Source organism: Dermochelys coriacea, chromosome 7 (genome assembly GCF_009764565.3).
Source record: "Dermochelys coriacea isolate rDerCor1 chromosome 7, rDerCor1.pri.v4, whole genome shotgun sequence".
Taxonomy (NCBI): domain Eukaryota; kingdom Metazoa; phylum Chordata; order Testudines; family Dermochelyidae; genus Dermochelys; species Dermochelys coriacea.
In genome coordinates, this window is record NC_050074.1 from 43270647 (window position 1) to 43294917 (window position 24271).

The window sequence follows — 24271 nt, forward strand, 5'->3', positions numbered from 1 at the left end:
ACCTCATTCATAAACCACCCTAGATAGTACTTTACTATCACACAAAATGCCATAAAGCTCTTTTAGCGTCCAGCACGCAACTGTTGGCTTAGGTTGTTCTATTATACTCTGCTTCACCTCCAGTTGGCTAAGCAACTGTACCATGGTAATAAATCCCTTCATGACAAAACACTAGCTGAGGTTGCACAGATGGATTGTGTAAATTCTACTCCAGTTTTAAAAATCACTTGCTTTGACAGGCATTTTATGTGCTCCTTGTATCTTACCCAGAATGCTCTTCCAATCTAGGATTAACTCCGTAATTAATACTTTCCAGCTCTCAGCCATTTCAGAACTGAGGTCTGGGATCAGAACTTTGGCAACAATTTGAATTGGGCTGTGCTACAAGCATGCTGACTGCATTCATGTCTATGCTCTGCAAGCCTGCAATTTGGAACAGGAAAATTCTTCTAAAACTCAAAAAATTTCTCAGGATGGGAAAACTATTTCTCATCCAGCTCTAATTGTTACACTGTGATGTTTGCTTCTAACAGGGAGACCGGTTTCTGTGCTGTGTATGTGGGTACGTATATGTCTCTTTTGTGGCAATTTTTATAAATATTATTACCTACAAAAATTATATTACAAAAACATTATTTAGTTTGCAAAATCAAGTATATGACAGGAAATGCTAGTTTATGGTAGCCTGTGCAACATAATTCCTACTCTTAACCTCTCGTGTGTTCATTCTGTGCACTGAATTAATAAGGGGTCAGATGGAAAAGCAGTATGTGATCATGTCATTTAAGACTAGATCATAATGCATATGCAGAATGGGGCAGAATTAAGGCTGCACAAACCACAGTAAATTTAGCATTTCCTAGCTTTAGAATGTTGGACTTTGCAACCTAACTAGCACAGATTTTTAAATGTAATTTTCTCGGTTTTGTAAAGAAAAACAGTCAAAACAAATCTAATTAAGTTAATCTGTAATGTCCCCTTGCGCATAATCATCAGGGTGTCTGAACACTGAATCTCCAGCATTGCAGCACAAATTTATACCACTTGAACTAGAAGACTAACTTTTAGCTGGCAGCAGCAGAATGCTGTTATCCCATAAGTGGGGAATAGGCTGCTGGGACCATGTTCTGGATCTGGATGGGTGGCTGAGGTGGGGAGACCAGCTCAGTCCTTTCTTTTCTTCCCCAACCCCCAGTAGTTTGGGGAACTCCTGCCCCATATGGTGCCCAAAGAGTTGGCGGATGGACTGCTAAGGCCATTTGCTGGGTCTGGAGAGAATATGGTTGAGAGAAGAGGAGCCTGGCCAAGCTCTTCCCTCCCTAATCCCCCCGCCTTCTCCCCCCCCCACCACCTCTGCTACAGCTGCTCTGGCAGTTTGCAGAGTTTCTTGTACAGTGTGGGAACCGTGGGCCCACCTTTTTATAATGGTCAGATATTATTTTGGCAGGCTGCCAAAATTTTCATGAGGACTGCAACTGAGAGAAGGGAAATGTGTATTTTTAACAGTTTATAATTAAGGATACCTCTTCACTGCAGAGCTAGCTTAGCCTACGTGAGCAGCATCTGGGTTAACCTAGTCCATGTCTGAGCAGCCACAGGCTGCAAAACCATACCTGTGCTACTGGGTCCTCACTGGTACTGCACTACCCCTTGTCTGTCGCTAGGACTGCTGGAGATATACCCCATCATTCTTTGTGCTGCAGGAAGCTGAGCCGCTCTATGATTATTTCCCAGTGAATTGTGCAAAAACTTGTCTGTCCTTCTGAGCACATGGAGGGAATTGTGGGAAGGTATTGGAGGACTATTAGCACTCAAATGGCTTAGCCTGCATCCTCACTGCAAAGTGAGGATAAGTGAAAGCAGCATCCAGACTCTAACCTATACCCCAGCCGGGCCAGCTAGCCCAGGTTTAAAGCACCATGAAACTTGGGTGAGAGGTATTTGTGTATGGATGGGAGGGTGTTGGGGAATATGCGGTAATACCGAGGTAAGAGGTAGGGTTAACTCTGCAGTGAAGACATGCCTTAAGATACCTAAATGAACTGTCATGAGACCAGTGAAAGGCATCTCTCTAGCCTGAACACTGTTTCCCTGCCAAATTGCAAAGTTCTGTGGCAAACAATGGAGGCAGTAGAGCATCTCAAAAAAAGGTTGCAGGAATATCTTTTATTATGGAAAGCATCAGGTAATTTAAGTATAGGGGTTGTTACTAGCTGTGTCAATAATAAAATATGAACACACTTCAGATTTCATGTTCTCATTTGTTTCTTTTAACCGTGATTATTATTTGTTCTAGACAAAGGAAGCACTGATCAAAATATTGGATGATGTCATAGAGAACGACTACTTCAACTTTATCTTGTTTAATAACAGGATAATACCCTGGAAGGAATACTTAGTCAAGGCCTAACTTAGAGAATTTTGAAGGAAGTACAGAAGTTTGTTAAATCCATAAAAGCCACAGGATGTAAATATCACTAAATTTTAACATATCTTTCTCTAAAAAAATGTAATAATAAATACTTTGCACTTGCATCTTTCCTCCAAGGATCTCAAATAGGGGCATGATGAAACCATATTTTCACATAACGAAAAATTGGTGTGTCTCTTTGGCAAACAATGAATATGAATAAAAGGAAATGGAAGATGTATTTGTTGGTGGACAATTGACTCCAGCAGAAGAGAATAGGAAGGGATCTCTGGGTCTGAGGAAGGTGGCAAGAAAGAATCTGGCCAAAGATTGGGCATGGAAATAGGGTCTGGAGCCACAGAGGGCTTGTGAGCGAGTCATGAGCAGAAAGGAGTAGGAGGATTGGGCTGAGCCGGTGTTGGGTGAATGTATGCAGCATGTAAAGGTGGCAGAAGGGATCCCAGCCAACAGGATGGAACAAAGAGGGATCTACAATATTGTTCAAATGTTCTAAGGGATTTGTAAAAAGCTAAGTATTTAGCATGATTAAAATTATACAGTGAGCCAAATTGAAATGGCTACAACCATTAGCACAGTCGTATGATAAACCTCAATGCTACTGCACATATCGGTTTCCTGTTAGAAGCTTACCTTTCAAAGACATGCACAGTAAACATGAAGAAAGCAATTGCAGGAGTAACCTGATTGCTCCCTCGTTTGATTTGAAGTTGTTGAGGGCCACAGCACCCCATGCTAATATAAAACCACTCTGCATAATTTTTCTGTCTGTGTTACTGTCACATGGCTGTGAGTAGAAGCAGTCAACAGTATCCTTCACTCCTAGAGAGGCCTGTAGGCTGTTGGTAGGCTTGAAACATTCTGGACTGACACATAGTGGAACACTGTGCACACTTGTACTTACTCTTGTTCTGTTTTCTGTGATCATGTCTTTTGCAGCGACAAATATAAATGATGCTTTAATAAGAACAGTTGAAATGATGAATGAAGCTCACAAAGAGAAGGTTTTGCCTGAGAGAAGCTCCTCTACAATTATAATGCTGACTGACGGGAATCCCACTAGTGGGGAATGTTCATAGTTATGCTGCCTGTGGGCATTTCACTGTTGGTTGGAGCATCTGTAACTGCATCCCTGTGATCAGTCAGGTGCCACTCCTAAGGAGTGTCCAGAAAGCAAAGAACCCATACAGTGACCATAAAAATTATTTAGGGCAGCTATTCACTCCTATTCTGCTGAAGTTTGTCTATTTGGTTGAACCTTGAGACTATTTCTGGGAGGTTTAAAACATTATGGTATCTCTCATTTTTAATTGTCTTTATTTTAATTAGGAACTTTAGTGGTTTCCAAGTTAAAATCAGAAAAATTGAACCAATCAAAAAAATAAAGCCAGACCCATAGCAACTGCAGTTGGGACTTACCTGTAATATCTCTCCTCTCTAGGCTTGTACTTTCTCTATGCTAATTTTTTGTGTGTGTATTTTAACCACATAATAGTATTTTTCTAAACATGCTCTTTAAAGGGAAAGACTCTTCTCCATAAAATTTAATTGTTTTCTGTGCTTTAATGCAGGAGAATTGACCCAGGGAAAAATTCAAGAGAATGTGAAAAATGCCATTCAAGGAAGATATTCCTTATATAACCTTGCCTTTGGCTATGATATGGATTATAACTTTTTAGAGAAGATGGCACTGGAGAACAATGGATTGACTTGCCGTATCTATGGAGGATTTGATTCAGCTTTGCAGATACAGGTAGGAAGAAATATAATCACCCTAGCCACCAACTCTTACAGATATTAGAATTATCTAATGTACTTTTGTTATCTAATGTACTTTGATGATATACTTTTTCCAGCATAGCTAACAAGTGATATTAGTAAACAAAGACATGCTTTGTTAATGGCATCAAACATAATATATAGAGGGGAAACTTCTAAGAATGAGTTTTAAAACATGAGCATAAAAAATAAGACTAAAAATTTTTTTCTGGTTATTCTGAAGTGGTGTTCAATTCCATTTTGTTTAGGATGTTAAACTGCACCCATCACCAGGCCTGGTTTATTACCCACTGCGTCTCTTCAGGGTGCTCGGCCATTAAAAACACAGCTCAGTTGTGCATCATAAGGAGAAGTTTGTGTCTTATGGGTGGAGGATAAAAGATACTGGTTTTCACCACTAGTTTTAAACCCTCAGAGGCCGGCCCAAGGGATTTTGCATTGAGCTGTGCAATTGTATTTTTCTAGCCAAATACCTTCTGCTATTTCCTTTTAGTGTCTAGGAAGACTTCTGACAATTTTTGAAGCATAGGTCTGTCAACTCAGAGTGTGAAGTGAAGGGGACCTGGTGGAATCTTATTTCCCTTATTAAAATAAGGAGTATGTAATACATGTGGATGAAGGCAGAAGAGAAAGGGGAGTTCCCTTTGTTAAATGTTCACCATCCAAAATCAAGTTCACTGTAAAGGAATGAGACATTAATCCAAAGCTTGTGTTTCTCTCCAACAGATGTTGGTCCTATAAAAGATATTTCCCCACCTGTCTTGTCTCCCTAATGCCATGGACAGATCTTTTTTTTTTTTTTTTTTTTTATAACGCAACGTTGTAATATCTTCCTGAGTGTGATAGAGAACATTATAGCCCAATACTATAAAGAGCTGAGAATAACATGCAAAGTACTGATCAACTCTCATTAAATTCAGTGAGAGAGATTAATGCATTTAGCAACTGTTTGTATAATAACCCCCTAACTATGAAGCAATCACACCTCCAACTTGATCTATGTGTGTTACCCATATAAAGAATTTACAGTTGAACTCCAGTTTTAGGTACATTAATCTTATGAACGCATGGTGATATGAACTATTTTTCTGCAGTTGAAATAATCATCTTTCTGCCACCGAATGTGACTTCAGTCCTTTAGCCAATGTTCAAGTGGTTGTACAGGTTTGAAGAGAGTGAGATTTGGTGGCAATAAATAAATAGGTCAGGCACGCTGTATGCATTTGTTACCACTCATTATTGGTAGCAGCAGTTTGGGTGTGTGGGAGGAGGCTCAGGGCTAGGGCAGGGGATTAGGGTGTGGAGTGGCACTTACCTCGGGGGGGGCTCCCCAGCTCCCACAGGCAGGTCCCTGCAGCTCCTTTGTGGAGGGGACAGGGGCTCCGCACTCACAGGCACGCCCCCACAGCTCCCATTGGCTGCGGTTCCCAGCCAATGGGAGCTGTGGATCTGGCACTTGTGGCGGGAGCCATGCACAGAGCTCCTAGGAGCAGCAGAGACATGCTGGTCGGAGTCGGGTAGGGAGCCTGCCAGCTCTCCAACCCTCCCACAGCACCAGCGGGGGTCTCAGGCTGCGCGCCACTGCCTGCCCCCCTCCAAAACTAGTGTGGGTCTCAAGCCATGCTTCACCACACACTTCCCTGCCAGCACCCGCAGGGGGTCTGGGCCATCCCTCCCCCAGCACCCGCAGTGCCTCCAGACTGCCCCCCCCAGCCCAAGTTTTAGTTAAGAGTATATAGTAAAAGTCATGGACCATGAATTTTTGTTTATTGCCCGTGACCTGTCCATGACTTTTACTAAAAATATCGGTGACTAAAATATCGTTATGTACACTATCATTGAAGGATTGATAAATTAATTTATGCACCATATCCAATGTTATTTTTCAGAAGTTCAATTTTAGGAACTCAGTCTCCATTTAGTTAATTAAAAGGGGTTTAAACTGGATTTACTAAATTAAACTAAAGATTTACACTTGTTAATTGGGTGGAGGGGAGGGGGTTAATGGGAACTGTCTGGTAGTAAAGAGGTAGCCAGATTGTTGCCCACATCAGATATGCACACTACACTATTGTGCTCATCTTTGATAGAGAGGTGTGGCTATGGAAAGTAGTAAAAGAAATAAATAAAACACTCTTCATATATAGATCTCAAAGTGCTTTACAAAGGGGTCAGCCTTATTTATCTTCATTATCCAAAACAGGGAAACTGAGGTACAGAAGCTAAATGGATTAGAGAGGGTCACAAAGCAATTAATCTGCAAGGCTGGGAATAGAGTCCAGATTTTGGGACTCCTGGTCTGGTTCTCTATCTACTAGAACACACTGCCTTCTAATGTAACGTTTTCAACATGCAGTTTTTGAATTCATATAAGCAGCCTGGCCAATCAATTCAAAATGGAAATTTGTATGCTGGGACTATTTCTTTCTGCAGGCTATACCACCATAGAATAAAAGAGGGCAAATTAAGTATAGCTTTCAGACTCTTGGCTAGCTCCTAATGCAGCCCTTTGTTAGGCAAAATTTGAATGCCTGTGCAATACCAGATAGTACAGACACTTTTATTTATTTGGATTTGATCCCTTTTTTCCATTTATAGAGTTTTTATGATGAAGTGGCCAATCCCATGCTTCGAGCAGTGCAACTCCCTATCAATGCAACATCTGAATTAACTCAGAACAATTCCAATCATTATTATGATGGCTCTGAAATTGTGATGGCTGGACCTATTGTAGACAATGACCTGAACAGCTTTACTGCTGCTGTGAAAGCTCAAGTTGTAAGTATTGGTTCTGCTGTGTGTTTATTTTAAGCCTGTTTTACAAAATATCAAGGCTTGAGTCATGCCAGAAAAATCCCGCAGAAAACATAAAAACAAATAAGAAGACTCTACATCCCCACTCTATAAATGGAATGTGTGTGACATATTTCAGTGGTCCTACTTATGGATAGTAGTTGCATAATCACCACTAAAAAAATAAGTTTGACATCCAACATACAGTTAATGGGTAAACTTGCAAAAATACCTAACTTGTTTAAAAATTTAAGTCTCTTTGAAAGTAAATGACGACATTTTTTTCTTTCGAAATGTTTACCAGCTGGCCCAATGATAGACAGTATCAAATGGCTCCTGTTACACTGATTTATGTCTCTCTACATGTGGTGGGTTGCCAGTGCCACCACTTCCTCACTGAAAAATAAATCAATGTTATTTCATCTGATAGATGAGTTCTAGCTCTCACCAAACATCCCATAGTGGTAGTTTAGTGTTTCAGTACTTTTGGGAAGTGATAACTCAAAAACATCCCACTATGAATGAGCTACTATGAATTAGCGAAAAGGAGATTAAATTTTCATGCTCTTGCATGCCATTGATTGAAAAGGAAGTCTGAGTATCCACTTAAACATCTCAATAACCCCACTGTTTCATATTTGATCTAAATTAAGTGCATTATCGTTGCATTACCCTTGTATTACCTAATGTAGTAACACTGAGGTGCACTTGGCTGCTACTCTAATTGAACAGGGGTTAATAAAAATACAGAGGTGTCCCAGAATATGTATGTTAGTGTCAGAGCATGGCATGTGTCCAAGTAGAGGTACCCAAAGCCCCACCAAATTTCTTGTATTATTTTCACGATTACAGACTAATTTCTTTATCTGACTGTATCACGTCAGTGTAATTAATTGAAAGTTGTTAGAGACCATTTGTTGCTGCGTTTCTGTATGTAAAAAATGCATCCCTAATTGAAATACCTTTATGCAGTGGTGAGATCATTTAAATGTTTGTAAACAGCAGATTCTCAATTTCTAACAGGCAAACAATGATGTGACATTTACTGAAAAGGTAGATATTGAAGAAACGGCTAAAGCTCTCCACGACCAGGAATACATATTTGGTGATTACACTGAGAGGCTTTGGGCCTATCTAACCATCCAACAATTACTGGAAAAACGATAACTAAGTATAAAAATGTATACAGTTAAAATCACTTTGTGTGTTGGCAGTGATCAAAGCTTGTTACTATCAGGCTTGGTTGATGTGATATGAGTTGCTTCAGTTCCCAGTAGACATGTACCCACATCATGAAATCCACTAAAGCATGTAAATCTCAGGAGAAGGGACAAAGGACAAAATGGGCCACGGAAACTGAACAATTCTCTCCTCTCTTGAAATAGTCCATTCAAATCAGAGCTGTGGAACAAATAAAGGACAGCATAGGAGATCGTACACTTGTGCTGACACTTGTACCCTATAACTTCTGTGGATAAATAGAACACTTCAGGCTTTCAATCTGTCACCTTTCATCAGCACTTAAATTCTTCCTAAATGACAAGGAACCCTCCCGTCCACCATCCCATTCCCCTCCCATACACACACATCTTTGACTATCACTGATTTGCTCTGCGTTCCAGTGGAAATGGACTTGGATCATTTTATTCCTCTTTATGTGGGACAAATGCTGCCTGACTGTGCATATAACTCATTTTTAATCATAGTGATAGTAGGCAGGCATGAGAGTCCTGAATCTCCCCTTCCCTTTTTTTTTTTTTTTTGCCCCCACCTCCACCCCATCCCTCTCAGTTTGTGCTTTATTTCTATCCCCCATAGCTGTAAAGTGGCACTAAAGATTGGCACAACTCCACACAGATTGGGGGCATAAGTGAATGGAGTGACTTGGGCCTTGTAATCTGGGGTCTGAGTAGTTAGGGGAGGGTGCCTGGCATCAACATGCACCTTCATGAAGGCCTACATTGTTCTCCTGTTTTGGAACCTTCCTTTCCTGTACACATGCATTGTGTAATCATCACTATCTTTGGGAGTTGGAAGATAGCCCAAGTCCCATTAATACCATTCCTCATCCTATAGGGTTCAGCACATACCCTTCCTGGCTCACCCCTTCCCCTCTGCAATTTCCTATTGCCTACTGACTCTAAGAATGAGGGACTAAATCTAGATAGAAACTCAAAGCAGCTCTAGATCTCCCCATGTATTATTGCATATGCCTAACTCAGATTCTGAATGTGGCTACAATTATAGCAGCAATGTCTTTGCTTGATTATTAGTCTTCTAAAGGCAAGCAACTTATTCCTTTTAGATTAGACTCAGGTTAGAATTTAAAGAAATAATTTTATCACTCAATGGCTTTAGGAATCCCGAATACAAAAAATATTTTTTTGTTATAGATGGTCAGGCTTTATCATTTTTCTTTATCCTAGAATGCTTTCCCTCTAAAGTCAGCATTTAATGGAAACTACTGGCTCATGGTGACCTTATTAACTCAGATGAACAATGCCACAGAAGCCAATGCATGATAAACATGCAGGTCTATATTCTACTTTATATCACTTCATGGTTTAGAAAATTAGAGTGTAGAATGAATGGAATAGCACTAATCAAACAAAAACCAGTGTAGTAACATTAGATATCTATGTATAAAATAGGCTGATAATGGAACATGTGGTATTGTTTTACATATATTTTTAAATGTTGTTGCAGAAAAACTGTTGTAAATAGATCAATTGCATGTGCTTTTTACCTATATATGTATTTAATTCAGAGTGAGTCTTTCTATTCAGGTTAAGAACTGCATAAAAAATACCCAATAGACTTTATTTTAAATAAGCTGTTAGACATATACAACCAACGGCCCACTAGAAAATGCAAAGAAACACTAATTTTTATAGGAAACTCATGTTTATAGAGTATCATCTACTGATAGTCTGTAAAGTACTCTCTGGTGCATGCCTGTGTGTGTAGTACTGCCATCTACTGGACTTTAGGCTATAACCTCTCCATTGCAACACATAAAAATATTATTATTACTTGACTATGGATGGGTTGGCATTGGACCCAAACTTTAATCTGCATTCACATGAGTTGATACTAACTCAAAGTGTTGCATTCAACTCAGGGGAATTCTATATTAGATATCATCTTGACAAATAAAGAGGAACTTATCACAGAACTCAAAATACGTGGTAAATTAGATAAAAGTGATCATGACTTGATTACATTTGTTATGTGCAAATAGAATAACATCTAAACCAGTAATATACATACTTGGTGCTTTAAAGGGACTATTTTCACAAAGCTGAAAACAATTATGAGCCAAATCAATTGAGAGAGAGAATTTAAACAGAAAAATGTGAATGATAATTGAGGTCTATTTTAGAACATTTTACCAGATTACTAGCTGTCTCAAAAGTCACAAACCCACAATCAAGAAAGAAGGTCACACTGCCTGTTGGAAATTGGAAAATTGTCAAAAATGCAGAAAAATCAGAAGTGGTCAATAATTATATTTGTTCTGTACCTGTGGAAAAACACAGATGATGTATGCATATCAAGTGATGAAACACTTTCCATTCCAGCACTAACCCAAGAGGATATTAAACAGCAGCTACTAAAGCTAGACAATTTAAAATCAGCATGTCAGGATAGCTTGCATCAGAGAGCTTTAAAAGACCTTTCCGAGGTCTTTCACCTGAAATTGCAAGTCCATTAGCAAGAATTTTTAATGAATCTGTAAACTCAGGAGTAGTACCGAATGATTGGAGAATTGCTAATATAGTTCCTATTTTTAAGAAAGGGAAAAAAAGTGATGCGGGTAACTACAGGCCAGATAGTTTGACATCTGTAGTATGCAAGGTCCTGGAAAAAATTTTGAAGGAGAAATTAGTTAAGGACATTGAAGTCAATGGTAAATGGGACAAAATACAACATGGTTTTACAAAAGGTAGATCGTGCCAAACCAACCTAATCTCCTTTTTTGAAAAAGTAACAGATTTTTTTAGATAAAGGAAATGCAGTGGATCTAATTTACCTAGATTTCAGTAAGGCATTTGATACCGTGCCACATGGGGAATTATTAGTTAAATTGAAGAAGATGGGGATCAATATGAACATCAAAAGGTGGATAAGGAATTGGTTAAAAGGGAGACTGCAACGGGTCCTACAGAAAGGCGAACTGTCAGGTTGGAGGGAGGTTACCAGTGGAGTTCCTCAGGGATCGGTTTTGGGACCAATCTTATTTAATCTTTTTATTACTAACCTTGGCACAAAAAGTGGGAGTGTGCTAATAAAGTTTGCAGATGATACAAAGCTGGGAGGTATTGCCAATTCAGAGAAGGATCGGGATATTATACAGGAGGATCTGGATGACCTTGTAAACTGGAGTAATAGTAATAGGATGAAATTTAATAGTGAGAAATGTAAGGTTATGCATTTAGGGATTAATAACAAGAATTTTAGTTATAAGTTGGGGACGAATCAATTAGAAGTAACGGAAGAGGAGAAGGACCTTGGAGTATTGGTTGATCATAGGATGACTATGAGCTGTCAATGTGATATGGCTGTGAAAAAAGCTAATGCGGTTTTGGGATGCATCAGAAGAGGCATTTCCAGTAGGGATAAGGAGGTTTTAGTACCATTATACAAGGCACTGGTGAGACCTCACCTAGAATACTGTGTGCAGTTCTGGTCTCCCATGTTTAAAAAGGATGAATTCAAACTGGAGCAGGTACAGAGAAGGGCTACTAGGATGATCCGAGGAGTGGAAAACTTGTCTTATGAAAGGAGACTTAAGGAGCTTGGCTTGTTTAGCCTAACTAAAAGAAGGTTGAGGGGAGATATGATTGCTCTCTATAAATATATCAGAGGGATAAATACAGGAGAGGGAGAGGAATTATTTCAGCTCAGCACCAATGTGGACACAAGAACAAATGGGTATAAACTGGCCACCAGGAAGTGATCCAAAATCAGCAAGGCCCACATTAAATTGATTAAAAACGAGTTAGCTGATAGATCTCAAAATGGAATTGTAAATGGGGAATCATCATCAAGTGGGTGTGTTTCTAATGGGGCCCTGCAGGGATGAGTCCTTGGCCCTACGCTACTGAACATTTTTATTAGTGACCCGGAAGAAAACACAAAATCATCACTGATGAAGTTTGCAGATGATGTAAAGATTGTGGGAGTGATAAATGATGAAAAGAGCAGGCCCCGGATACAGAGAGGTCTGGATCTCTTGATAAGCTGGGCGCAAGCAAACAATATGTATTTTAATAAAGCCAAATGTAAGATCATACATCTAGGAACAAAAACTGTAGGCCATACTTAAAGGATGGGGAAAAGCAGTGGCTGTGAAAAGGACTTGGAGATCATGGTGGATAATCAACAGAAAATGAGCTCCCACTGCAACACTGTGGCCTTGCTAATGCAATCCTTGAATATATAAATGGAGTAGGAAGGTTATTTCACCTGTGGATGGGGAATTGGTGCTATGTCCAGGTCTGGTGTCCATAGTTCAAGAAGTATGTTGATTTATTGGGAAAGGTTCAGAGAAAGAGCACAAGAATAATTAAAGGATTAGAAAACATACCTTGAGTGATAGACTCAAAGAGCTCAATCTATTTAGCTTTACACAGAGACAGCTAAGGGATGACTTGATTACAGTCTATAAGTACCTGCATGTGGAACAGAAATTTGATAATAAAGGGCTCTTCAATCTAGCAGACAAAGGTATGAAAAGATCCTATGGCTGGAAGTTGAAGCGAGACAAATTCCAACTAGAAATAAAGTGAAAATTTTTAACAATGAGAACTATTTATCAAGACTGGTGGTGGACTGTCCATCGCTGCAAATTTAAAATCAAGAATGGATGTTTTTCTAAAAGACATTCTCCAGTTCAAACAGGAATTAATGCAGGGAAGTACTATGGCCTGTGTTCACCAGGAGATCAGACTGGATCACAATGGTTCCTTATGGCCTTATAAAAGTATGAATCTCTATACAGTACTTAATGTAACTTAATCTTGAAGTTATATTGATAGGACACCGACAGCCTCTGGTGAATTCAGGAAAAATAGACACACCGAATATAATTATAACCACATAATTTGGTCTTCTGCCAAATTAGAGGTAACATCTGCTCACTGTAAAGAGATTTGGCTGGTTTTAATCATATCTGCCTTAATATACATGGTTTCCCCATTCCTGCCTGATCTACTTGTACTGCCCTTTTAACATCTTGGGTAGTGACCAATGTTTTTAGAGCCAAAGGTTGAGAGTTCTACACGCATGCTATAAGTGTGATTGATGGTTGTATGTAGGTGGCCATATATTAGGAGTTATAAGCAGAGGCAGTCTGCTTATTTTGGGGAAGGGCTAGCATGGTGATTGTTTTTGTCCCTGATGCCAAAACTGAGAAGTCAACATATCCAAAACACAAAGGCCATCTCTAAGTTACAAGGTTTACAAACAAAACTGTCTACTGATAGTTATCACTATACAATCAGCCAAAAGCATCATATCCAAAATGTGATGCTTAAACAAAAAGGAAAAAAAAATCTTGGAAACTCAATAGGTGCTGGTTGCTTTGGTCCCTGAACTGGAAAATTCAGACAGGGATCTTTTTCACCACTAAAAAACAGTGGTAACTACTATTAAAATACAAATACACAGAATTGTTTACTTGAGCATTGGGTGCTGGGACTCGCTGAACAAAAAGTTTTGTAATACTTCATGAGATCCAAATAATATTTCTAACAATAATATTTAAAGCAATAAGACATAACCAATGAATGAAAAAGACAGAATCTAAGTTCAGTGGTTTTTGGCTGATTACAGAAGAGAATGTTGCTATTGTAAGCGAGGGAATAGTCCCGCTATTGTGGGGAACTTTCCTGGCATCTGCACTACCCCGGTGAAGTGGGCTAGTGAAAGGATCTGATTCCTTGCTCCCACTTCCTTTACCCAGTGGCCTCCCTGCCCGTGAGGACTCCCCTTCCACTCTCCTGTCTGGCAGAGTCCTCGTAACCCCAACAAGGCTGGGCCCAGGATTCCTGGGGGGCTCGACCCCCAACCCTGCTAGGACAGGGGCTAGGGTGTCTCCACTCCAGGGTACTCTCTCTGCACTGGGCACTTCTCTGACCCACTGACCATTACATACAATTTAAAGCAAATACAAGTTATTTAATCAACAATTAATTTTAAAAAGAATAAGAAAAATGGGAAAGGTTAAAGGAAACACATCACCCCGTTCTGTAGCAAGGAACATCACAAACAGTGTCTCTGGAATGTCCGGGCAGTTCACAGACTGTTCCTTGTAAATCCCAGGCCATCTTCTCAGGCCCTGGCAGTGCTCTAGGGATGCTGTGGGTTGGACACTTGCTCTGGTGGTGGCCACAGGCTCTAGGTGGCAGGGCCCTTCTTCCCAGTGTTGCCCCCGCCCTGTCAAGGTTACGATCCAAGCCTGGCCTGCAGAGCCTCTTGGCTGAGGTGTCTCCCTGTGCTGGGCCCGCTGCCCAGGGTCCCCCTCGCTCTCCCCAGCTGCTCACTGCACCCAGCTCCGGACTGCTCCAGCTCCAGCTCCACCACTCTGTCTCAACACTGCTGCTGCTCTGCCTCCAGCTCCCTGGGCTGCTTCGGCCCCTCTGCCTGTGGTTGCTGCAGCTCTGCTCCAGGACAGGTCTGCTCTGCAGGGTGCTTCTGTGACTCTGCTCCCAGCATTGACCTGCTTTGTGGGCTGCTTTTCTGGCCCCTCTGGCTCTGGTTGCTGCCGCTCTGCTCCCAGGGCAAGTCTGCTCTCTCTGAGCTGTGCCTCTGGCTTTGGGGCTGCAGCTCTGCTCCCAGGACAGAGTCTGCTCTCTCTGGGCTGCTTTTCTGGTCCCTCTGGATCTGGCACAACTCTGCTCCCCAGCTTAACTCAGGCCCCTGCTTTTTCCTTAGCTCGGCCCCACTCTGTCTGACCCAGGCAATTCCAGCTCACAGGGAGGACAAGAGCTCCCTGGCCTCCTGACTCCCTGATTAGCCTGCTTGCCCTGTCATTCAGACTGACCTGAAGCATTGGCCTCTCCCCATTGTTCCTGGGGGCTGTCAGTCTCAGGGTCCTGATTCCCCATCGACCCTTCCCCCTCTTTAGTACTGGGAGCTAGCAACTAAAACACCCCCACTGAATGGTAGTAAGGGGGCAACAGTCCCCTTACACTATTATGCAGAAAAATATAATGCAGTGTTTAATGTCTTGGCTTTGTAGAAAGTTTCTAAAAAGGTGCAAGCTGCTGTTTAGATTCTCTTCCTGCATTCAGCATTTCAGCTCAAGAAGAAAAACGGAGGAATCTTGCAGCAGAAGCCCTGGAGCTCTCTCTAAAATATACATTTGTGACTCTCCTCACATCCATGGTGGTAACAAAACCAGAAGATAATGAAGATAAAGCTACAATTGCTGATAAACCAGTAGAAGGTAGAGACATTTTCATAGTTTTGCTGCACAATCTAATCTGAGATCATTTATCTAGAGCTGGTGGAATAATTCATTGTGAATAAATTATCTGATGTATTTAATCTTATTTTATGTTTACTAATCATTTAAACAAAGCCTGATTTCTGCAAATTTATTAATTATTCACAGGTTTTCAAGTAATAATATAAGCAAACAAATTTGGGGCTATGGGTTGTTTGTCACTTTTATAGTCACTAGCATAAGGTGCTTTTGAAAATTTACATGAGTGACTTCTGAGCCCAAGTCCCACTGGGTTTCAATGGGACTTTAGACTTTAAATCCTTAGGTGCTTTTGAAAACTTTGCTCCAGTGTGTGACTGGTATTGTTCCTCATCACTGACTGGATGATTGAAGCTGTTGAAGCAGGAGAAATAAAGAATAATGTACTTCCTGTATGAATTTTCAGACTGAATAATCATAGACTCTCAGATTTTAGGCCCTGAAGGAACAATTAGTTGACTTAGTCTCACCTTGTGTATAACACAGGGCATAGACTTTTACTCAGTTATCCCTGTACTGAGTCCAATAACTTGTTTGACTAAAGCCTATCTTCCAGAAAGGCATCTAGAAGACATCAAGAGATTTTGAGACTTGTAATAAAATCATGAGAGTTGGCAACACTGAAAATTTTCCCTGCAGCTGTCTAGCTGTATGATATACGACAAATCTTTATTGCAAGTACTAACCATAACTTGACACAACCACTTCCACAGGTTTCAGAGTAGCAGCCGTGTTAGTCTGTATTCACAAAAAGAAAAGGAGTACTTGTGGCACCTTAGAGACTAACAAATTTATTAGAGCATAAGCTTTCGTGAGCTACAGCTCACTTCATCGGATGCATTTGGTGGAAAAAACAGAGGAGAGATTTATATACACACACACACAGAGAACATGAAACAATGGGTTTATCATACACACTGTAAGGAGAGTGATCACTTAAGATAAGTCATCACCAACAGCAGGGGGGGGAAGGAGGAAAACCTTTCATGGTGACAAGCAGGTAGGCTAATTCCAGCAGTTAACAAGAATATCAGAGGAACAGTGGGGGGTGGGGTGGGAGGGAGAAATACCATGGGGAAATAGTTTTACTTTGTGTAATGACTCATCCATTCCCAGTCTCTATTCAAGCCTAAGTTAATTGTATCCAGTTTGCAAATTAATTCCAATTCAGCAGTCTCTCGTTGGAGTCTGTTTTTGAAGCTTTTTTGTTGAAGTATAGCCACTCTTAGGTGTGTGATCGAGTGACCAGAGAGATTGAAGTGTTCTCCAACTGGTTTTTGAATGTTATAATTCTTGACGTCTGATTTGTGTCCATTCATTCTTTTACGTAGAGACTGTCCAGTTTGGCCAATGTACATGGCAGAGGGGCATTGCTGGCACATGATGGCATATATCACATTGGTAGATGCGCAGGTGAACGAGCCTCTGATAGTGTGGCTGATGTGATTAGGCCCTATGATGGTATCCCCTGAATAGATATGTGGACAAGTTGGCAACGGGCTTTGTTGCAAGCCCTCTACACCAACATTCCACACAAAGATGGACTACAAGCCGTCAGGAACAGTATCCCCGATACTGTCACGGCTAACCTGGTGGCAGAACTTTGTGACTTTATCCTGACCCATAACTATTTCACATTTGGTGACAATGTATACCTTCAAATCAGCGGCACTGCGATGGGTACCCGCATGGCCCCACAGTATGCCAACATTTTTATGGCTGACTTAGAACAACGCTTCCTCAGCTCTCGTCCCCTAATGCCCCTACTCTACTTGCGCTACATTGATGACATCTTCATCATCTGGACCCATGGAAAAGAAGCTCTTGAGGAATTCCACCATGATTTCAACAATTTCCATCCCACCATCAACCTCAGCCTGGACCAGTCCACACAAGAGATCCACTTCCTGGACACTACAGTGCTAATAAGCGATGGTCACATAAACACCACCCTATATCGGAAACCTACTGACCGCTATTCCTACCTACATGCCTCTAGCTTTCATCCAGATCATCCCACTCACTCCATTGTCTACAGCCAAGCGCTACGATATAACCGCATTTGCTCCAACCCCTCAGACAGAGACAAACACCTACAAGATCTCTATCATGCATTCCTACAACTACAATACCCACCTGCTGAAGTGAAGAAACAGATTGACAGAGCCAGAAGAGTACCCAGAAGTCACCTACTACAGGACAGGCCCAACAAAGAAAACAACAGAACGCCACTAGCCATCACCTTCAGCCCCCAACTAAAACCTCTCCAACGCATCATCAAGGATCTACAACCTATCCTGAAGGACGAGCCATCGCTCTCTCAGATCTTGGGAGACAGACCAGTCCTTGCTTACAGACAGCCCCCCAATCTGAAGCAAATACTCACCAGCAACCACACACCACACAACAGAACCACTAACCCAGGAACCTATCCTTGCAACAAAGCCCGTTGCCAACTCTGTCCACATATCTATTCAGGGGATACATCATAGGGCCTAATCACATCAGCCACACTATCAGAGGCTCGTTCACCTGCGCATCTACCAATGTGATATATGCCATCATGTGCCAGCAATGCCCCTCTGCCATGTACATTGGCCAAACTGGACAGTCTCTACGTAAAAGAATGAATGGACACAAATCAGACGTCAAGAATTATAATATTCAAAAACCAGTTGGAGAACACTTCAATCTCTCTGGTCACTCGATCACACACCTAAGAGTGGCTATACTTCAACAAAAAAGCTTCAAAAACAGACTCCAACGAGAGACTGCTGAATTGGAATTAATTTGCAAACTGGATACAATTAACTTAGGCTTGAATAGAGACTGGGAATGGATGAGTCATTACACAAAGTAAAACTATTTCCCCATGGTATTTCTCCCCTCCCACCCCACCCCCCACTGTTCCTCTGATATTCTTGTTAACTGCTGGAATTAGCCTACCTGCTTGTCACCATGAAAGGTTTTCCTCCTTCCCCCCCCCTGCTGTTGGTGATGACTTATCTTAAGTGATCACTCTCCTTACAATGTGTATGATAAACCCATTGTTTCATGTTCTCTGTGTGTGTGTATATAAATCTCTCCTCTGTTTTTTCCACCAAATGCATCCGATGAAGTGAGCTGTAGCTCACGAAAGCTTATGCTCTAATAAATTTGTTAGTCTCTAAGGTGCCACAAGTACTCCTTTTCTTTTTGCGAACCACTTCCACAGTATCTTAACCACTATTCTTTTAAGTTCCATATATTAGGGAGTAGATGGGTACAAATTAGTTTATCCCACTCTGTATTGTCTGTGATTATACAACTGAAATTTTATTCCATAACACTGATTTTTTTACATATATTGTGTGAACAACCCTTATCTTTTATTCTTCCTTTGCAAGGTCATCTTTGAAGGATCCCCCCAAAACACCTTTGTGTTAGAGAGTGAGAATCATGTGAAATAATGTACACTGAAGACTTTCTGAAGAAGGGAAAACTACAGCCCCCCCCCACACTGTTCCTCCTCCCCTGCAACCTCATCTCACTGCGCCGCTGGCACAATTCTCTGGGCGGCAGGGCTGCAAGCTCCTAGGGCAGCTCAACTGCAGAGCCCGGTCTGACCCAGTGCTCTGTGCTGCGCGGTGGCGTGGCTGGCTCCAGCCAGGCGGCGCAGCTGTAGCGCCACCAGCCACCGGTGCTCCAGGCAGCATGGTAAGGGGGCAGGAAGCAGAGAGGCTGGCTATGGGGCAGGGGAGTTTGGGGAGGGTGGTCGGGGCCAGGGTGTCAATAGGGGTCGGGGCAGTCAGAGGATGGGGAACAGGGGGGTTGAATGGGGGTAGGCAGTCAGGAATGAGAGGAGGGGTTGGATGGGGTTGCGGGGGGCAGTCACGAGTGGGGGTTCCAGGGGCAGTCAGGGGATGGGGGGGTGGATGGGACAGGGGTCCCAAGGGGGTCGTCAGGGGGCAAGAAGCAGGGGCGGTCGGATGGGGGTGGGGGCCAGGCCGTGCCTGGCTGTTTGGGGAGCCATAGCCTCCCCTAACCAGCCCTCCATACAATTTCGGAAACCCGATGCAGCCCTCAGGCCAAAAAGTTTGCCCGCCCCTGCCCTAAACGATGATACAAGCAGGCTGCAGGCTCTTAAGGGGCAAGCTGCGCTGGCTGACAGCTTAGAAACCCCAGTTGTTCCATTCACAGGCTAAAAATTCCTTTAGCCTGGGTCCAGCACTTCCCCCCAGTTTAGTCTTTGTTCCTCACGTGCTTCCAGGAGTCTTCTTGGGTGGGGAGTCAGTGAAAAATCTCGATGATGTCACTCCCTGCCTTATATAGCTTTTGCATATGGTGGAAACCCTTTGTTTCAAAGCTTGGATCCCAGGCCAGTTAGTGGAAAAACACTGGTATCCCAAGATGGAGTCCAGCACCAGGTGACCTGGGGACATGTCCCTGTAGCGTCATAGCAGCCGTGAGTCAGAGGCTGTTTGTAGAGTCCTCAGAATGGCCCCGAGGTGAGAAATAAGCTTCTTCTAAGGCCTATTGTTCTCCCTAATGGTTCATTAGCTCTCATCTAGACTGAGAGTCTTTGTCTAGTGGGTGTTGCCCATGTATAAACACATTTATAACACAGATATATAGTTACTATTCCTAACTTCAGATGTAAAAATAATACATGCATACAAATAGGATAATAATATTCAGTAAATCACAGCCTTTCCAGTGATATCTCACATGACCTAACCTGCATAGAAGACATCAGAATTACGCCATAATCATATCATAATAATATCACTGGGAAGAACATGGGGTGCAGTGTCACAATCTCCCCCCCCCCCATTGAGTAATGGGCCTACACTGTGCTTGGTTTTCCTTTTGCTTCTCATGTATTTGTAGAATCTTTTCTTTTTACACTTTCTCTCTAGCTAGTTTAATCTCATTTTGTGCTTTGGCCTTTCTCATTTTTGTCCCTACATGCTTGTGTTGTTTGTTTATATTTATCATTGGTAATTTGACCTAGTTTCCACTTTTTGTAGGACTCTTTTTTGAGTTTCAGATCGTTGAAGATCTCCTGGGTAAGCCAGGTGGTCTCTTGCCATACTTCCTATCTTTTTTATGTAGTGGGGTAGTTTGCTCTTGTGCCCTTAATAATGTCTCTTGGAAAAACTGCCAACTCTCTCTAACTGTTTTTCCCCTTAGCCTTGCTTGCCATAAGATCTTACCGACCAACTCCCTGAGTATGCTAAAGTCTGCCTTCTTGAAATCCATTATCTTTATTGTGCTGTTGTCCTTCCTACCATTCCTTAGACTCATGAACTCTACCATTTCATGATCACTTTCACCCAAGTAGCCTTCCACTTTCAAATTCTCAACCAGTTCCTCCCTATTTGTCAAAAACAAATCTAGAAAAGCCTCTCTACTTTCTGAAAAAATTGTCTCCAATGCATTCCAAGAACTTGAGGGTAATCTTTGCCCTGCTGTATTATTTTCCCAACCGATGTCTGGGATTTTGTTCACATCTATTTTGTTCTTCTTTGTTGCACTCCTAGTGAATGTCGTTGGGTGAAGAGTCTAAATACTAATTATCTCAGCCATAACTGTTTCTTTATCACCGAGAGGCTGCTTTTGTAAGTCATTTAATCTGAGACATTGTAATGTGTTTGCAGTTGGAGATCCACATTTCCTTATAGAAGTGCCACTGAAAAAAGACCATCTTTGCTTCAGTATCAATTTAGACCCAGGTGTGGTGTTAAACCTAGTAAATGACCCTGATACCGGTGAGTTAATATTAATCTAAAGTAAAAGGGCAAAAAGTCCAGGAGGGAAAGGACAAGAAATAATTTTGATTCTGAACTGAGAAAAAACACATAGTGGGTGACACAACCAGTACCTGTCTACTTCCAGATAAAATGTGTTTGATAGGATATGCAAGTGAATGAGGACATATACAGGATGGATTTAAGCAGCAGAGCAAACTTTATTAACAGTTCTCCCTGGTATGAGGTTTATCTGCCACATATCCCCATACTAGGCATTTAAGTAGGTCTAGTGAGGGTTTACAGGGCTCCCATCATATAGCCCAGTGGTTCTCAAACTTTAGCAACCGAAGGACCCCCATTTTGATTTACAATTTTTGCAGACCCCCAAACCCGCCACTCCATCCTAGGCCCTGCTCCCACTCCACCCCAGGCCCTGCCCCCACTCCACCGCTTCCCCCAAGGCACCACCCCTGCCCCACCTCTTCCTGCCTGCTCTACCCCCACCTCTCCTTTTCCCCACCTCTTTCTGCCCCTCCCCCGAGCACACCCTGTCCTTGCTCCTCCCCCACTCTCTCAGCGCCTCCTGCACACCAGCTGTTCCCAGACCTGACTTGCAGAGTACCCTCGCGACCCCCAGGAGTCCACGGACCTCTGTTTGAGAAACCCTGATATAGCCCATAAATAAGAACATACATAAGAACATAAGGATGGCCCTACTGGGTCAGACCAAAGGTCCGTCTAGCCCAGTATCCTGTCATAGAATCATAGAATATCAGGGTTGGAAGGGACCTCAGGAGGTCATCTAGTCCAACCCCCCTGCTCAAAGCAGGACCAATCTCCAACTAAATCATCCCAGCCAGGGCTTTGTCAAGCCTGACCTTAAAAACCTCTAAGGAAGGAGAATCCACCATCTCCCTATGTAACCCATTCCAGTGCTTCACCACCCTCCTAGTGAAAAAGTTTTTCCTAATATCCAACCTAAACCTCCCCCAGTGCAACTTGAGACCATAGCTCCTTCTTCTGTCAAACCAGTGCCAGGTGCCCCAGAGGGAATGACCAAAACAGGTAATCGTTAAGTGATCCATCCCCTGTCGCTCATTTCCAGCTTCTGGCAAACAGAGGCTAGGGACACCATTCCTGCCCATCCTGGCTAATAGCCATTGATGGACCTATCCTCCATGAATTTATCTATTTCTTTTTTGAACCCTGTTATGGTCTTGGCCTTAACAACATCCTCTGGCACGGAGTTCCACAGGTTGACTGTGCATTGTGTGAAGAAATACTTCCTTTTATTTGTTTTAAACCTACTGCCTATTAACTTCATTTGGTGACCACTAGTTCTTGTGTTATGAGAAGTAGTAAACAACACTTCCTTATCTACTTTCTCTACCCCTGTCTGATTTTATAGACCTCAATTATATCTCCCCTTAGCCGTCGCTTTTCCAAGCTGAAAAGTCCCAGCCTTATTAATCTCTCCTCATACGGCAGCCGTTCCATACCTCTAATAATTTTGGTTGCCCTTTTCTGAACCTTTTCCAATTCCAATATTTTTTTTGAGATGAGGCAACCACATCTGCACACAGTATTCAAGATGTGGGTGTACCATGGATTTATATAGAGGCAACATGATATTTTCTATCCTATTATCTATCCCTTTCTTAATTATTCCCAGCATTCTGTTCGCTTTTTTGACTGCTGCTGCATATTGAGTGGATATTTTCAGAGAACTATCCACAATGACTCCAAGATCGCTTTCTTGAGTGGTAACAGCTAATTTATACCCCATCATTTTATATGAGTAGTTGGGATTATGCTTTCCAGAGAAAAGGACTTTGGTCTGTGAAGACGTCAGGTCTCTCCTTTTCCTGAGGTCTACCAGTGAAATCCCAGGTCTCTTATTTCTGGAGGCTGGCCTTTTATCTGCATTGGACACTGGCCTCAAGTTGCAATAAGCTAAATATTCCTACCAATTCTTAACATTCAATTTCTAAGTCCTTTTTCTATTCAACTTAACTGTGTATCCACGATGCTGTAAGGAAGATGATAAAAACCTACCAGGCTGAATAGGAAAATTCCTTCCCACCCCCTAAAACAGGTAATCAGTCAGACCCAAGGCATCCTAAAAAAACCAGTTCCTATGCTATCTAACTATGCGGAGGGAGTGTGGGTTTAGATAAAATAGGACAAGAGGCTTGAGAAATCTCAGGCAAGAGTTTAAGCTGATGATCATGGAGAACAATCCCTTATCTCTTTGGCTGATCAAAGGGTGGAGGAGTGCCCCTGGGAAGGAGGTGCCTACTCCTGCATACACTCCCCCTTTCATTCCAAAGCTGTCTGGTGCCTTCTGGATCCAATCTAGTCTCCCACCCACTAAACCAGGTGGAAGCATTCTGCTCATCCATCTCCTTAAGTGATATGCCACCTGAAACTTGCTAAACTAATGCTCCCTAATGCAACTGCTATGTCAGTGGTCTAAAGCTTCATGTACAGGAGAGGCCAAATGAAAAGAAATACAGGCAAGAGACTGAAGGAGAGAAAGGTAGAGTAGTAAATTGGTAGCCAGTGAAAGGATTGTATTTATTACTAGAAGAGGGGGACAGAGGCAGGTCCCCTGTTGGTGCTACTGAGTCCACAAACACTTTTATTTTTCCTCAGCACGCAGCACACACCCAACTGTGCATTCCCTCTCAGGGTTACTTCCTGAGTCAGGGTCCTTCCTGCTTAGGAGGAGCCTCAGGCTTTGGGGCTGTGTCACCCACAGACCCAGCCATCACACTAATCCTGTTACACTGCTGCTCCTCCTCTTGGAAGAGACGCATCCTCACACTAACATAACAAACCACATGATCAACAGAACAAACTATGCAAACACAATCTTTATGCCAAACTGGCATGCTGGTATGTTGATTGCTACTCTTAGAGAGGAAATGTCACTTTTGTCATCACCAGGAGTGTTCTAAGGTGGGACCTATTGCTTCCCTGGCAGGAAAAAGATCCCCTTATTTAGTGCCATGCTTTAACATTGGAGGGCCTCTTGCTAAATTGGCT

The 24271-nt window shown here is 42.2% G+C and overlaps 1 pseudogene; it reads left to right on the forward strand.

The window, feature by feature from the left end:
• The window catches only part of LOC119858469, a 45260-nt pseudogene extending 23984 nt beyond the window's left edge, over positions 1–21276 (forward strand).
• Positions 21277–24271: the final 2995 nt, after the last annotated feature.